Source organism: Ambystoma mexicanum, chromosome 5p (assembly GCF_040938575.1).
Source record: "Ambystoma mexicanum isolate Mex_15411 chromosome 5p, UKY_AmexF1_1, whole genome shotgun sequence".
Taxonomy (NCBI): domain Eukaryota; kingdom Metazoa; phylum Chordata; class Amphibia; order Caudata; family Ambystomatidae; genus Ambystoma; species Ambystoma mexicanum.
This window is the reverse complement of record NC_090930.1, coordinates 669,269,547-669,285,081: the sequence shown is the minus strand read 5'-3', so window position 1 is coordinate 669,285,081 and position 15,535 is coordinate 669,269,547.

Here is a 15,535-nt window from a genome sequence, read left to right as displayed (position 1 = left end):
GGAGAAGTGCCGCAATGAGCATCTACCGCCATCCGCCATAAAGGAAATTTTCGAGCCAGTCGAGTTCCTTGAGCCGCAACCGACTGCAACGCTGATTGTTGTCAAGCTGCAGTCACTTAAAGGCATCCCAGACATCACCTGTGCTTCAGAACCATGGAACAACTCTGAGACAACGATTCCTGGCTCTCAGCAACCATGTAGGCCAGGCTGCAGCCATTCGCCCAGCTTCCCAGCTTTACCCGCTGAACCCTCTTGCCACCTGATACCCGCAGTTGACTCCCATCTTGAACTCTGTGACAGAAGCCTGCAAGGCACCCCATACCAACCACCCTCCTGTCAATATCCAGAGTGCATCCCTTTTCCTTCTTTGAAACTGTCTGTCCTCTGCATTCCTTATAGAACTATCTGTTGTGATATAAATAAAGCAGATATTTTTGATACAATCTTAACTGGACAGTCCTTTTTATCATTGCATAATAATTGTATTTTCACTGGGTTGCAACTAACCAACGATACCCGACCTTTCAGAGATAAGCCTACCGTTCCATCCACGTTACCAAAATTGGACAAAGAGGTTTATAATTAGCTTGTTATTTCAATCAGATCCCTTCAGGTGTATTGGAGGTGTGGGGCTGAATGACTGTTTAGAAACCGATATTCACCTCTGGACCACTGGTACCCCGGAAGTTGATTTGTCACATTGGTGACAGGCGGATGGGTCTACCCGAATGAAGGGAGGGGTAGTGGAAGATGAGGAGGAAGACAGCATGAGTAGTGTTTCTAGGCAACCATCCCGCCATGGGGTAAGTATGGTTTCTCAACACTCCAGGGTGTCAGGGAGGTCAGGGGCTAGTGTAGCATCCCGCAGATCCCAATCCTCGGCGCAGCCTCTAATTGGCCCAATGATTGTTCTGGCTGTTAATACGAGATAGCAGCTCGAAAGCTCCTGTTGGAGGAGAGCATGCTAGCGCATGAGGAACAAAAACAGCTGGACAAAGTGTAAGGAAAAAGGGGCTGCAAAGCGGCTCAGGACAGTGTTCCTGTGCAAAAACGGGCAAAAGACTTCATTTCCCATGAGCCTTCGGTTTTCAGTTGAGCCGGTGCGTGCGCCGGCTTACTTGCGGTATCTAAGTCACTCCTCCGCCCATGCTGCCAGCTGGTGATTGTTGGCGTGGCAGGCACAGGCCGGAGGAGAGCCGGTGTGCAGGTGTTCGCTGAAGACATGTGCAGCACCCGGGCCAGGCGGTGAGGTGGCATGCTCCTGGAAGGCTCTGTCCCTCAAAAGGGCACAGAGCAAATCACGGCAGTTAGTCCGTTCAACGCTGGATACCGATTTGCCTGGGGTGGTGCCGGCGAGCCCCCTCAGGCTTCAGTTAAGTGCTACAAGGAGTGTGTGTGGGATATTTGGGTGCATACAGCCATTATTTGAGTGCAACTCACATAGCGTGTAACTCTCTGAGCATTATATCTCTGCATGCTGATAAGATCAGTAACACGTGTCACAGAGTACCGCACATGTGTTTCTCCCTTTCAGAAGGGAGCCTGATGAACTCATGCTGGGCAAACCGCAGTAAGCGTTGTGGGGCATGAACGCAAAAGAAGCGGAAGATGCTTATGTTTTGTTTATGGCTTCTTGCTCTTGTCCCCTTCATGTATGTGGCAAGCCGCTCATGTTCAATGCATTACTAGGCGTAAACCTTTGCCTGCTGACACGGCAGGAGGGATTGGAGTTATTCCAATGGAAATACCATGCTACTGCAAGATACATGTTTGTTGGCTTGTGCTTTTGTCCATTTCATGTTGTACGCTGCTGCAAGATACATGTTCGTTGCCTTGGGCTGTTGTCCATTTCATGTTGTAAGCTGCTGCAGTTATCAATGGGCCATTGATAACTCATTATGTGCTTATGTTTGTTGCTGGCAGGGGGTGAACAAGTGAGGAATACACACATTGTGAAGCTATATCCTAATAAAGAAGAGTGTTAGCTAGTGTCAGGAGGTGATAGGAGATGTGACACAAGTTTAGGAAAAGTGTGTGTTAACAGTTTGTTTCTTTCCCTATGTTCCCCATACCTATCCAATTCAAGTACCCTAAACCTCTTTCCAGTGACCCTAACACGCCCTACCTATCCACAACCTCTCCCTAACCCTCTTCCCCCCTTTGGCTGCCTCAAGGTACCTGTATATGCAAAATTAGGAGCTGTGCCAACCAAGGTTGGTGGGGTCAACAGCATTTGGCTTCGGTGGCTAGGAAGGAGTTGTGTGATACTACAGGGGTGTGACATAATCACCAACCTCCGAATTGGGATAATTAAGCCATCCAAGCCAGATGTAGTCCCCTCCACCCTTAAAAGAGGTGCTAAAAGCACTACAGGATACGCGGGCAGAGTTCATTCAGTCCCGGCAGGAGACTGCTACATTAAAGATGCAGGTTAGTGGGTTAATAGCTCAAGGAACGCTGCTTCAGGGTGAGGCGGCGGCAGCCTCCTCTGCCGGACCATCCAGTTGATCAAATACAGTTGTGGTGCAACAACAGCAAGTTGTTCCATTGGCATCCCCTGAGAGATTTGCGGGGGACACCAGGAGGTTTTCGACATTTTTGATGCAATGTAAGCTACATTCTTTATGCATATGCAAACCTACAGCATTTGCGTCCACTGAGGCACGGACAGCTTTTATTATTTCTTATTTTAATGGGGGTGCTGCAGCTTGGGTGATTCCCTTAGTACAGAAGGATGGGTCTATTTTATTTGATTGGGACGGGTTTTCAGTGGAATTTGCTCGACTGTTTGATCATCGTAATGTATTGTTGGTCCAGGACAAAGAGTTATCAGCAATGAGGCAGAGTACTAAGGATTTGGTGACTTATGTGATGAAATTGAATCACTTGATGGTAGAGACGGAGTGGCAGGAACCAAAGCAAGCGGTTTTCATTTATAAAGGATTGAGAGAAGAGTTAAAGAATGCGATAGCTCATGTGGAACCACAGTCAGAGTCATGTAGTGCATTTATTGACTTGGCCCTGCGGTTGTACCATAGATAAGGTGAGCGCAAGGATGAAAAAAGGAGGACAGAGGGGGTACCATTTGTGCATCTAGACAGATGTAGGGAGGTAGGAGGGTGTGCTGGAGGGGAGCAAGGGCTGCCCATGTAGATTGGTAGTGTACAGGGACCTTTGTCAGCAGAAGAAAAGGAAAAGAGGAAATCAACTTGTGTCTTTATTGTGGGAAATCGGGGAATTATATATGGAACTGTCCCAATATACCCGCCCGAGATGGGGAAAAGAGAAAGGTGGTGGTGGGAAAAGAAGGGGGTCGGTAAGTGGGGGAATAACTCTACTGAGCCAGCAGGAGGTAGAGTTCCCTTCGGCAGTGGCTAATTCCATGCAGGTTAAGGCTCCTCATATCTATTTATTGGTGACTCTGATTTTTGCAAATAGTAAGAAGGTCGCATCAGCAATGGTGGATTCTGGGGCCATGGGAAATTTTATATATATTGCGTTGGCAACCAAATTAGGACTCCACACATGAATCAAGGAAGAGAGCGAGTTGGTGCAGGCAGGGGATGGTTCATGCTTAACATCGCATCCTATTACCACGCAGACCAGGACGTGAGGATGTGGTGTGATGAAGGTCATGAGGAGGGAATCTTGTTCTATTTGATTGTGGCTCCCCAATTCGGGGTGATTTTGGGAGTGCCCTGGTTAGTGGCACATAATCCAAGCATAGACTGGCGAGAAAAGGCATTGACTTTTGGAAATAAGCAGTGTGGATCTCATTTAACGAACATTGGGGGTCCCACAGCCTTTTTGGTGGAAGGAGTGAATCAGCGGGCCCAGATTGGGGCAGTGGTTAACACCCTGCCTGTAGAATACCAAGAGTTTGCTGGAGTTTTTGACAAGGGCGGTGCATCCCAGTTGCTGCCATTTGATTGCGTGATCGAGTTCGAGCTGCAGGCTAGGTTACTTTGCAGTCGGGTGTATGCCTTATCTGAAAAGGAGACACAGTATTTGTGGGAATATTTAGATGAGATGTTGGCCTGTGGGTTTATAAGACCTTCTAAATCCCGAGTTTCATCTCCATTATTTTTCATGCCCAAGAAGGAGGGCACCTTAAGGACTTGCATTGACTACAGAGCCATAAATAGGGTGATCATCAAGAACCAGTTTCCTTTGCCCTAAACTTCAGTATTGCTAGAACAGGTAAAGATGGTAAAGATTTATACCAAGTTGGACTTAATGGGAGCGTACCATCTCCTCAGGGTGAAGGAGGGTGACGAGTGGAAGACGGCTTTTCGTGCAAAGTTTGCTTTATTTGTGTATTTGGTCATGCTTTTTGGTTTATGCAACGCTCCTGCTGCTTTTCAACATTTTATGCAGGAGGTGTTGCGAGAATATTTGGATTTGTTTGTGATTATATATATATTGATGACATTTTAACTTTTTCTGAGTCTGTTGAACAACATGCGCAGAATGTCAAGGCAGTTCTAGCCAGATTAAAGGAGTATCATCTGTTTGCCAAGTTAGAAAAATTTGAATTTTATGCCACTAGAGTAGAATTTTTGGGTTTCATTTTGACACCATCAGGAGTAGCTACGGATGACAAAAAAGTACAGGCAGTCACCAAATGGCCGTCTCCTCAGTGTGTGAAGGACATTCAATCATTTCTGGGATTTGCCATTTTCTATCAAAGATTTATCAACAGTGTCTCTGCCATCATTACACCCATTACCCAATTATGATATGATAGGTTATTTATAACATGCTTAATACCCAGAGGTTTCTAAGCGCGGACCCGGGGATTGAACCTGTGGTGTACCGTGTCGTCTTGCTTCCAATGCAAGCATGTTGCCCCTGCGCTATCCTCCTTAGACTGTTAAAGAAGGCTACCACGTTCCATTGGGATAAGGAGGCTGAGGAGGCATTTGAGAAGTTAAAGCAGCATTTACAGAGGCCCCGATTCTATGTCCCCGTAATCTTGAGAAACAGTTTCAGGTGGAGATTGATGCCTCCATTCTGGCCATAGGGGCAATCCTGTCACAGGCAGATGGGGAGGGTATTTTACATCCAGTAGCCTATTTTTCCAGCAAACTGACAGTGTGTGAACAGAATTATGCCATTATGGATAAGGAACATCTGGCAATCAGGGAAGCTTTTCTGGAATGGTGTTATTACTTAATGGGAGTCCAACATCCAGTTTTGGTTATCACTGATCACAAGAATTTACAGTATTTAAGTTTGTCCAGGACCTTGAGTTCTCAGCAATTAAGACAGGCCCAATTCTTTGACGAATTTCATTGATTTTTTTGTTCATATACAGGCCAGGTAGGAGCAATGGAAAGGCAGATGCATTGTCCAGGCAGGAAAATCTGGGAGGGCAGCGTCAAGTGGAACAAAGTATCATTCCAGTGGAGAAGATTGTGTGTGCGGTGACTCAGGTGGTACTTGGGGAGATATGTCAGAATTTTCCAAAAGAAAGGTGGACAGAGTGGGTGAAGAAGGTCAAGTTCAGAGTCATACGTGGGGGTCTGCCTTATCAAGAGGGGAAGCTGTTTCTCCCCACTGAGTCATTGAGGAAAAAGGCCTTGTTTTGGTGCCATAATTCCCCCATGGCCCATATGCCATGGCATTTGGGCGTCAGGAAAACGCAAGACATGGTGCAACAGTATTTTTGTTGGGAGGGGTGGGCCTCCCAGGTGGAGGAATATGTGGCAGGTTGTGAGACTTGTGTTCTATCTAAGGCAGATCATTTAAAGAAGGCTGGGTTGTTACAGCCATTGGGTACTCCCACAGAACCATGGGCATGTTGTCAAGATTCACACAATAATGGGGAAGAGAGGTCGACACACTCCCCCAAACCACAGAAGCCGAATGAAGATGACCCTCCCACTATGGTTTGCACAGGTACCTGATATATATTATAGACAGGTCACCACGTGGCAGCCAGTGGGGGGAAGAGTGTTAGGGAGAGGTTGTGGATAGGGTGGGGGATGTTAGGAACACCGGAGAGACGGTGAGGGAGAACCTAGTTTGGATAGGGCTGGGGAAGGAGCAGGGAAAAAACCCTACACTAACTAGTACCTGGTAACACCTAAAATGGTGTGTTTTAATTGTAGCATAGACTATGCCTTGGTATGCCTTGATACACTCATAACCTGCACACTTAACATTCCTTGTTATATTCACAACATGATTTGTTAGGACATCTTGATACATGTACTCCAACACATATGCATAGCAACAGGATGGAACGTACACTGGGGAATACTCCCAGTATGAAAGACATAACACATGGCCCCCTGGGCTGGCGTAAGTAACACTGACAAACACAGAAGAAAATAGCATTAGAATAAACATGAAACACAAATAGTTTGCTCCTTGCATCCTTCAAACATGAGTTGTTCCCAAATAGACCCTGGTTATTAGCACATGGAACTCAGGGAACTTGAGACCTCTCAGACTCAGAACTCTCCTAACCTCCATAAATGCACTTTCTTTACCACAATAAAGTAGAACATGTTTGTTCTTCAAAAGATGTGCCCCCCATGCATGAAAAACCCAGAGCGTTAGTGTCAATCCCCGGGCAACGCTCGAGCTCAGCATGGGTATTGTAACCTCTATGTATGCGTTCATTTCCACAATAGAGTAGAACACGTTTGATCTCCAAGAAGTTAACACCCGTACAGGGAAAACCTTAACATTAGTTTCACTCCCCAGATCACGCCCGAGGTCAGCGTGGATAGTATGCCATTCATGCGTGTCCCCTTCAGATCACCTGCCCACACTTATCTTTGGGTCCGGGAAGCTCCTTCCCGGACGTAGTTTGATGTTGCCATAGTAACCACCGAATTCTCCTTTAACACCTTCTCACGCCCGCCGCTTCCGCGTCCCTGCAGTTTCCATCAGCGAGCAGCTCCATTCTCCCTCGTACACCGCACCGTCCATAATGCAAAATAGGTCACACTTGCCGTGCGCCGCGGCCCCTTAATAAGCCGTTACTCATCAGGATCAGCTGGCCACACACACGCACGGCAGTAGACTACTCAATCTCCCAAGTACTGCTGGGAATTGTAGTCTTGCTGAATTCTCCTTATTGTAGCCTTTTTCTGGGTCCATAACACCCGTGCCTGCCCTTATTCCTGACACATGTGTATCTATGGACTTTGTTACTGAGCTGCCCCGAGATGGAGATTGTGATACAATCTTGGTGGTAGTGGACTATCTGACAAAACAAGCTAATTTCATACCAGGTGATGGAATTCCAAGTGCTGGTACTCAGCCGGAATTAATTTTTTTTGCATGGATTGCCAAGAACAATAGTATCCGACCGGGGGTCGCAATTCACCTTTCAGCTTTGGCGTGATTTCTGTAAGTTACTCGGAATCTCCTGCGCACTATCCACTAGTTACCATCCCAGATGGATGGCCAAACTAAAAGAGTAAATCAGATCATCGAGCAATATCTGAGGTTTTGATTGACCGAGGGCAACTCCTCGTGGGTTTGGTCTCTTTGACTGGCAGAGTTCTGTTATAATAACACCAAACATGATTCATTGGGAATGTCCCCTCATTTCTGTTTGTATGGCCAAGATTGTCGAATGTTACAAGAGGAGGTTCCAAGGTTTAACAAGATTCTGGCAGTGACTGAACGCACGTGGGAGCTTCTTGAGATACGAGAGAAGGCACGCCAAAATCTGGACAAGGCCAAGGAGTCCTATAAGAAGCAAGCAAATAAAAAAAGACGATCCAGTCCTAGGTATGTGGTGGGAGATTGAGTGTGGTTGTCCAATCAGCACATTAAGTTGTTTGGATCTCGTACATTTTTGCCCCGCTTCTTCGGACCTCATACCATTGTACGATGTGTGTCTCATATCACAGTACGGTTGTGATTGCCTTCTCATATGAGGATTCAGCCAGTGTTTCACGTTTCATTGGTTAAACCCGCAGCTCCTGGTGTGGTGACAAGAAAGACTCCGGGGGAGATGAAGGATGGTCAAGAGGAATTTGAAGTACAGCACTGACTTGATTGCCTGTGGTCAAGCTTGAGTCATGCCCCCTCCCTCCACCTCAGTTGAGTCTTTGGGAAATGGACAAGGAGTCGGTAGTCATGTTTTATGACAATAGGCACCCCAGGAGGTGACCTAGTGCTTGGGACAGCCTTTCTGAGTGTTTGCGTCCTTTTAGCATAATTTTAACCAATGCAGCCAGGACATTTGTGAAGTTCTTTGTACTAAAAGAGAGACCATTCAAAAGCATTACTCAGAAATATGCAATTGACAATGAGAGTAGTAGGTTCATATATTTTTAATATCACACCTATCTTCTACAAGCTCTAATTTGCATTGAACAAGACATAACCGAATCAACTATAACATAGCACATTACCATACAGATAAAAATAACTGCTATATGAGCGAAGAGCATGGTTTACATTAATAGAGAAAAGAACAAGTGATAATTTTAGGTTAGCAGCTTGAGTGACCTGGGAGTTATAGTATGTTGAGCTATGCTATGGATTAAGATACCAAACACCTTTAGTTTCTAAATGCACACAGCAAGACTCCACAGTTAACTCAAGTTTTAGGACAAGATGTGCTGCACATGAACCGACCACGGCTTCCTGTCCAGCTTGGCCTGCTTATCTCTCTCTCTCGCCTCTGCTGTGGGATCTGCGACGGATCTCTCCCCAACCCCCACGACATGAGTCTGCTGATTGCTGTGTGAACCTCTACCCTCCCTTAAGACAGCTTGCGTTTGATATGTAACACAGGAACCAGACCTATGCATCACATCCAGCATTTGGGAGGTTAAAGCTTAACGCTTAGAGTGTTCCTTTGTCTGTTGAACATATGAAATTCCTATGTGCAAACTTATAAGAGAGAGATGTTGTCTGTGTCCATTGGTTGTCTCCACTATAGTAACGTTGCTACAACTAAATGAACTGTGTTAAACTGGTAAATGTGGGTCCGCGCTTAGAAACCTTTGGGTATTAAGCACATTATAAATAACCTATCAAATCATATTATATGTGAACCAGGCTGAGGGATGCCAGTGAATGAGAACAAAACGTAACACCCCTGTAAACCATTGTGTCGACAAGTGTGAACCCGGCCGAGGGATGTCCACAATGAACGGTTGTTTAAAAAGACACCGAGACTCTTGTGTTACAAGTTGCTGATATCTTGAAGAAAAGGCTGTAGTGAACCCAACTGAGGTAGGCCAACATTGCAAAAGGATCAGAGCCCGGTTTAGGGGGTCAATGGGTGAAGGGAAATCACCCGATGGGAAGATTACTGAAAGGAACTTTTGTTTTGCTGTTTAAAGCACATCAGGCCCTCTGAGGCAAGAGACTTGGCGTAAAAGAGACTTGGCCACAGAAGGCTCTGATATTTTGGAAACAAACTGTAAGCTCGTGCTGGAGAAGCCCAGGAGTGTGCTGTGCTCGAGAGTCCCGCCTTGTCCCGTGTTAATGAGATCCCAGTTATATCATCCTGACTTATCATTTTGTGAACACTTCTTTCTTTTCTGGTGACCATTATTCCACATTATTTTGTAATTTAGCGTTAAGGATTGGCAATAGTTTTTTTTTGGTATAGGCCCTTTTTATTTGTCAAGATGCCACTAGGTCTGCCTTATTATTATTTGATAGTTGTAGCTTGTTCCCATCTTAGATTCAGGTTTAGATTAGGCATTTATCTCACCCTTTATACAGTTTAATAAACACCCTTGAACTGTGATCACTTGTGTCTGTCTTTACTGTTGCCACCATGAGTTCCTTACAGAAAGTAGTTACCAGCATGTGCATAAGCTATTACCTGTGTAAGCCACAGTGCTTCCAAGGTGAAGTAGTAGGATCAATCTCAGAGCATTTGTTTCATATATGGTAGCGCTTCTAGGCTCAAGTGGGGCGCTAGAGGGGGGAAAAGACTTGTGGGAGAACGACATCAGGGCGTGTCTTAGATTGACATGGGACTGAGAGGTGTCATGTACCAAAGTGCCCCCAATGTCTAGTGGGTGACAGTCTCCTTACTGTGTGCCCGCTGTATTGGAACGGGTGTAGACAGAGACGCCCGCTCGTGCAGTGAGATATGGCAAGGTTGGGATGTAGTCATCGAGACTGGCCTATACACGGTCAGCTGTGCATGTGCGGACTGTCATGCGAGGACATGAGCTGCCCGTTGATGTGGAAACTATGCACATTGGAATGAGGAAGTCAGAGAACAGCGCGGTCATTGACAAAGGAACTGTTGTGTGTTGGTCTAGTTGTTTTCCCTACGTGGCAGGGGACTGTGTCATGACGCTCCTTTAATAAAAGGGGCTCTGCTGGCACGCGCAGGGCAATGCAGCAGAGCCCTAGGAAGCGGCAACTCGTATCTGTGTGTTAATTTGTTGGGGGTCCGTTGCAGTGTGACTGCGGCTCGTGGGCGCAGCTCAGCATGGGTGTCCCCGGTGCTGAGACTGCCTAGCTTGGGGTGATTCCCAAGCATCTGGAATCTGGTCCGGTGATCCAGACAACAAAGGATCACCCAGCGTGCCTGACCTGTCGGGTGATCCCGACATCATCTTTGGCCCGCCCCGGTGACTGGAGGCGGGCCACTACATTGGCGACGAGGAGGTTGCGCCCGCCTTGCGGTGCTATCGTTGGGTGGGAGAAAGGACCCACGCATATGGCCACAGTTGGCGACCGTGTGGTGGAAGCACGTGGTGGCGGCCACGTGGCGGGTGGCCCAGGGACCTGGAGTGGCATTCCTGCAGAGGTCTCCTGGTGCCTGCTGCGGTGCTGTGAAGGACTGCTTGGGGCGGCAGCACAAGTATGGTGCGGCCGTCCAGCACAGAACGAGGAGGGGCGAAAATCAGACGGCGGCGTGAGCCACGTGGGGGCCCAGGCCCGGCACAAAGGAAGCGGGTGGAACCTGAAGCTCCGGGTCCGCAGCTCACCGGCGCATCCCATCAGAGAGGGGAGCAAACCCACATACCCCGGGCTGCGGGCCTTTACGAGGTTCTGATATTTTATTTGGTAAATGAGGTTGATAATGAGTACCAGTGAAAGTTGGGATGATAATTGTATGTGAATATGTGCTATGTACGGTGAAGTATTCAACAGTCTTGTAATCGTTCAACTCTTATTTATTTACATTAAATAAACCTGCGTCCCACACAGCGTCCTCCCCTTCACTTCGTATCTCTCCAACTGTCCTTTCCCGAACGTTCGCTTCCCACCCAACATTCTAATTCCTAAAGCTCACACGTAAGTGAGCGTAATACGTACATATAATATTAAACTAGAATACAACATCATCCCCCCTTTACAAAATTTGATTAAGATAATAATTGAGAACCTTTCAAACCAAATCACATTTGTGCCGAATTTTTAAAACTGTTACTACTAATACATAAATTAATCTGACAAATATACAATTTCTTTCAATAACCTGTATATGTAACATTTCTTAGTTCTGCATAACATAATCTCTAGACCAAAACGGTAACCTTCTTTCCCTAGAACTACGTACATTCTTATTATTAACATCTACCACAGCCCGTTGAATGTTAACATCTTCAACTTGTCTCAATGCGTTACCGTTCATATTCACATTTTCTATTCCATTTTGAATAATTTCATCTCCAAATAAATCTCTTCTCCCGATTTTAACCTGTTTCACTCTTTCATTCTTACCATTCCACATCCATTTACTAACTCTGTCCAAATTCCACACTGATCCTCCCTCAATTCTAACTGCTCTCCTGAACACTTGTAACACCTTGACAGGACTACTGTATTTAGAGTCACCTTTCATAACATTACGTCCATGCTTGATTCTTACCAAATCTCCTGGTGATATTCTCATCTTAACCCTTCCAGAAGACATGGTTTTTTCTGGAACCACTCTTCTCCTAATTACGTTTTCATTAGAATTACGCAATTACGTGTTTCCACTTTTCCTATGATTAACCCAAACAGGATTTAGTAATGTATTTGGAGCTCTTCCTCTCATCAATTCAAAAGGGGAAACTTTCATTCCTCTTTTAACAGACATTCTGGTACTCCATACTCTCTCCTTCAGAACTTCGTCCACTGATATGTTGTTACTTAAAGCTAACTCCACTGCCTCTACAATTACACGGTTATATCTCTCCACTAATCCATTTGTTTGTGGGTGATACAACGACGAGAATCTCCATTCAATACCTGACTTCTTGGCAAATTCTTTCATTTCTCTACTTCTAAACTGAACTCCATTATCACTCACTATTATTTTGGGAAACCCTTCCCTTCTGCAGATTTGCATTATGAATTTTATCACCTCTTCAGTGTCAATCTTTCTCACCGCTTTAACTTCCACCCAACCTGAATAGTAATCAACTAATACCAATATGAATTTCTTCTCTCCACTTAACTTAACATATGGTCCAATGATATCAATTCCTACCATCACCCATGGTGCATCACCCTTGTTGATACTCATTGGCTTAGACTTCACTATCTTGCAGCTCTTGTCACTGTTCTGACATGGCCAACAATTTCTGATAAATCGCTCAACCATAAGATCCATGCCTGGCCACCAGTATTTCAAACGCACATTGTTCTTAGTGCCTGTAATACCAGGGTGACCCTGGTGTGCTTTCTCAATAAGGTCATTCCACAACTTACGTGGGGGAATCAACTTGTCTCCCCTCACTAAAAATCCATCTTCCATAGACAATTCATCCTTAACCTCCCAATACCTTCTACAACTTTCGCTAATTTCTCTTTTATCAGGCCACCCTGATTCGGAGTATCTTATTATCTCTTGTAATTCATCATCTTTATTTAGTTCTTCAATCCACATTTCCTTAGACGTAACCTCAAAAACTACTGCCACCATCTCTTCGTCCATATCCATATTTGTGTCATCATTACTTAATGGCAGTCTCGACAAATAATCAGCAACCATATTCCTTTCCCCTGGTACATATTTGACTGAAAAATTGTAATCTTGTAATTTTAGACTAAGCCTGGCTAACCTGGGAGAGGCTTTACACATCCCTTTTACCGTGAGTACTTCAATTAATGGCTTGTGATCTGTCTGAATTACAAATTTGCTTCCCCACAAATATTTTCTAAAGTAATTCACTGCCCATGAACATGCTAATAATTCCTTTTCAATCACAGAATATCTGCTTTCTGTTTCTGTAATAGCTCTAGAAGCATGACTAATCACCGTCTCATATGCATCTTCATTTGTGTTAAAACTGCTCCTATGCCACTTCCACTGGCATCTACCGTAATCTTCGTCAGCCTTCCAAATTCGAATCCTCCCAATTCCAAAGAGTCACAAATTTCCCCCTTTATGCTTTCAACCGCCTCAATACATTCAGCATTCCATGTAAATTTTGCATCCTTTTTTAACAACTTTCTCAATGGTTCGGTTATACTCGCAAAATTTTTTACAAACCTGTTGTAATACTCACATAATCCTAAAAACGATCTTAATTCGTCTTTATTTTTAGGATTAGGTGACTCTCTGATTGCCTTCATGGCATCTCTTTTGGGCCTATAACCTTTACCATTCACAGTATGCCCTAAATACTCCACTTCCTCCAATCCAATTTTGCATTTACTTTTCTCAATCTTCAACCCAACTTCTCGTAATCTCTTCAACACTTCTTGCAACCTCCCATCATGTTCCTCAGACCCCTTACCAAATACAATTATATCATCCTGATATACCATAGTTCCATCTATACCTTTCAGTACTTGCGTCATAATCCTTTGAAATACTGCTGCTGCAGACGCTAATCCAAACGGCATACGTCTGTACCTAAACAAACCATGTGGCGTTATGAATGCTGTAATGTCCCTGCAATCCTCCGTCAAAGAGATTTGATGGTAAGCACTCGAAAGATCTAATGTGGAAAATACGTCAGCATTACCAATACGATTTAACATTTCAGATATGATAGGGAGTGGATAAATGTCAGTTATTATATTCTTGTTGACATCTCTCAAGTCTACACAAATCCTGAGTTTGCCACTTTTCTTCAATGTAACCACAATGGGGCTCACCCATTCAGATGATTCCATTTTTTCTATTACTCCTTCAGACTCCAATGATGCAAGTTCTTGCTCCACCTTATCCGCAATTGCAAATGGAATTGGCCTGGATTTCGTGTGCTTAACAGGTATTGCTCCCTTCTTGAGACGAATCCTATGCGCAAAGTTTTTGAGCAAACCCAATTTTGCTGTCTCGACTCTCTTTTCTTTGACCTTCTCTTTACCTTGTTCTTGGCTTCCGTTTACCACTAGAACTTGTTCTTCAACACATGGATCCAACCTGATTCTCAATCCAGCTTGGTCTCTCCAACCCAGTACATTCACACCTTTTTCTGCTACGTATACCTTTACTTGAGACCGTCTCTCTTTGAACTGAACAATACACGAAAACCAACCAATCATCTTGATCTTGGATCCTTCAAACCCACCAGGATTAGGTATGTCTGATATCTCCATCTTACTTTTGAGGCCTCTTGACGCTAAATTCTTCCATGTTTTCTTGGTTATGATCGTCCAAGGTGAACAACTGTCAACCTTTACTGTAAGTCTCCAATTATCAAAAATTACTTCACAACTCGGGCATTTAAATTCTCCAGTTGGTGGCTCTCGAATCAAAAACACTCTCTCTTCCTCCGATTCATCCTCTTCTTCTAAAATGGCAGATACTTTCTTCCTTCTTCTACATGTGACCGCGAAATGACCTCTTATACCACAATTTCCACATTTTTGCCCCAATGCTGGGCACTGTTTAGCGTAGGCATAATGGCCCGCTCTGCCACAATTATAACACCTGTCTCCTTCTCTCGGCTGGAAATTCTGAAATCTTTGTTCATATTGAGCTCTTGGTTCATTCCTTATCCAATTCTTTCCTCGATTTGAACTCCCTCTCTGCTCAAAGTTCTTCATTTTGTTATTTCTTCCTGCATTGACTTCAATTTCATCTTTGTTTTTAACATTGACTCCACCTCTGTCTTTTGACCGTAGAACATTAACCTGGCTTTGTTCTTCTGTATCTTTATCTTGTATCTCCTTACTATTCTGCTTCTGCATACTTTGTAACACCTCTTCTTTCTTGTTCTTCATTTCCTTCGAACACAACTGACTATGTTCTACACGTTTAGCAATCGCCATGGTTTCTGGTAGGGATGGATTGCCAACCATCCATAGTCTGTCTTGAACTAAATTGTCCTTTGAGTGAATAATGATCTGATCTCTAATTAACTCATCCAAAGTGATACCATTGCCAAATTGGCAAGTCCTCGATAACACTCTCAATGCAGAAACATATTCTTCTATGCTTTCATGTTCTTTTTGTATCCGCGTGTAGAATTTGTATCTATTTATGGCTACATTAGTTTCTGGAGCATAGTACTTGTCCAATTGCCTTAAGGCCCTGTCATGTTCATCAGCATCACCTGCTTCATCAACGGTCAATTCTGGTAGCTCCCTGAACTTCCTCTGTCCTTCCAATCCTAATGCATGCAATAATAATAACTTCTTCTTC